Genomic DNA, 3,026 nt, shown 5'->3' with positions numbered 1-3,026 from the left:
CACTACAAGTAACTACTTATAATAAATATCTCATACTTGTATTATATCAATAGATATTCTATTTCATAATTTAACATGCTGGTTAAATAAAATATAACAAGTGATCAAGAATAATTTACGTTATATGAAATATACGGGATAAAATGTGACCAAGTCCAAGTGACTCATTTATGAGCCCAATAAACATATTATAAGGAGTCTAATAATTAAATCACATTAAGGCCAACAAACAAGATAGGTTAGACCCAACTTAATACTCATGTAAAATTCAAACATATAATCATGTGAGACCCAACAATTTGATCATGTAAGACCCAAATAAATTGTCATGTGAAGCCCAATAATTAAAATACAACAAGTCCGACTTAGTAAAGTATAACAAGCCCAACAACAAGGTCAAATGAGCCCAATAAATTAAATATATGAGAGGACGATATTTAACAAATTACGTTACATAAAATGCGAGACGGTAATTTAACTATACAAACGAGGCAAAGTTGGCACCAAAAGTCCCCAAAATATAAATGTGGCCCAACAACTTAATCATGTAAACCCAACTAAAAGATATGACGAGTCCAATTAAATTAACGATTCAAATCCAAATGAATCGATATGACAAATCCAACTTATGAAACATGACCAGCCCAACTAATAGAGAATAATAAGCCCCAATCGAGGAACATAACGAGCCCAAAGGAACAAGTATGATAAGTCCAATTAGGCTAAGGTATATCAACACAAAAGGAAAACAAAGGGAGATGAAACATAGGGCATCCATGCCCCCTAACCGAGTCCACCTCAAAGGCAGCCAGTCCGTGGCCACACACTAGCCCACGGCCAGCCACAAAACCGCTCCAAAACAGCCATTACAGCTGCATAAAAATGAGCCAAACACAGCCCGATTCAAGACAACCTACACACGAATCTAGAAGTATATACAAGTCGGAATTTCTGAGTAACAACCAAGTACGTTCGACATAAATAAAACAAGCTCAGAACTGTTATGAGAGACCACCAATCGTTCCATAATTCAGCTCTACAAGTCACCCTTTCCACGGCCAAGTAACAGAGAATAACACACTAATCGACCCTAACTTTTAAACGGAAATAAGAGCTAAACTGAGACGGAAACAAACGCAACAAGGATGCGAAGAATAATCATCAAATTCGTCCTAATACTACTCGAAAATATCGCGAGAGCAGACCACACAAGGCGGGTATACATCAATAACAATGAAAGAATCAAACTTTACGACAAAGGAGTATAAAAACGAGTTGAAGGGATGGAATATCGACTCATTGTCGTGTAACCTATCACCGTTGCCTTTTTGCTCTCCTAAACGACTGAGGGATCGCCCAAGGATGACCTTAAACCCAAAAATGGAAGAAATTAGACCAAAATCCGAATCCCTTGTAAAACGGCCGTTCTGAAATAGGACGAAAACTTGGCTCTTTCTTACATAAAAAGAAGGGGGATGAGATGTGGAAGCTATTGGTGCAAAAATCATGGAATTTGGTTGAGAAATAAGGGAGAAAATGGGGATTGAAGCTCGCGAAAAAGGGTTGTGTACGGTTCTGTAATTGTTGCTGTTGTTGTTTTGAATGAAGAAGAAGAAGACGGAGTGAGGAGAAGCAGGGGTGGAGACGGGTGATGATAACCACAACAACAACAATAATAATAATAATGATGATAATAATAATAATAATAATAATAATAATAATAATAATAATAATAATAATAATAATAATAATAATAATAATAATAATAATAATAATAATAATAATAATAATAATAATAATAATAATAATAATAATAATAATAATAATAATAATAATAATAATAATAATAATAATAATAATAATAATAATAATAATATGTAAAAGTAGAGTGTGGGGTGGATAGGGGTGTATGTGTCGATTTTCGATTGGTCCGTATTTAGATAAGATTCCCAATTAAAATGCGACGGTCTAACGTTAGACGAAAATTAAGACGGAAATTAATATTACTACTGTCACCATTATTGTCCGATCAAAATATATAAATACATTTATTTTCATATAAATTATGCCTCAAGAATGTAATTTAATAACACGTATTTTTATAAAAATCAGCTTTTATATAATACGTTCATAAAAATCGTGTTTGACATAAAATTAATTAAATTAAATAATTCAAAAATATATAATAAAATGATTAAACGGTTTAATAAATTTTAAATGTCAAAATGGGAAATTCGCGGGTGTTACAATCACCCCATCTTTTAAAAAGTTTCGTCCTCGAAACTTGAAAGTAGAAAAGAAAGGTTAAATAAGATAAAACTGGAATTGGAATCGGTAACCAAAACATTTAAAATGTTACTTGTCGTAAGAATTAAAATTCTTTCAAAAGTTTCAACTAAAATTTTTCGACGGAACCAGGTCGAAAGTTAATTCATTTGTATAAATCCAAATCAAAACACTTTCAAAACATTAACAGAGAGTTTTCAAAAGTATAAGTCTCATTCATGGAACGAAATTGCTTTTGTCGTGCACACAAGAACGCTTACTTTCCAAGTCAAAGACAAATTTAAAACAAAAATCATTCGCCGACAAGCGTAGAACAAGTTATCAAACGTCTCCAATAACGAGTTCTAACATCCGGTCAACGTTAAAATCAAGAGAGAAAGGTAATTCACTCAAATTTTCTTTTGCGAAAGCCAAAATAGAAATAAAGGTTTCACTTTTAAACTCAAAAAGGAGTCAAGTTTGTGAAAAGATAACATCAAACTTTGACAAAGAAATCGTAAATAGATCAAAGTTAATAGAAATTGGATAAAATTTAAAGAAATCTCGGGTTTAGCAATAAAAAAAAATCATGATAAAGAAGTCTATACTCAAGGAACAAATATGGAATTAAATCAAATTTTCATTTTCAAACCTTTAAAATAGGTAAGGTTTTGTAAAAGTAACATAAACTTTTAACAACGAAACAAAATGGTAGCTTGAAATATTTAGAAATTGTATGAAATGAAAAGCAATTTAGACAA

This window comes from Silene latifolia, chromosome Y, assembly GCF_048544455.1.
Source record: "Silene latifolia isolate original U9 population chromosome Y, ASM4854445v1, whole genome shotgun sequence".
Taxonomy (NCBI): Eukaryota; Viridiplantae; Streptophyta; class Magnoliopsida; order Caryophyllales; family Caryophyllaceae; genus Silene; species Silene latifolia.
The sequence above is the reverse complement of the archived record's forward strand: the minus strand, read 5'-3'. Positions refer to the sequence as shown.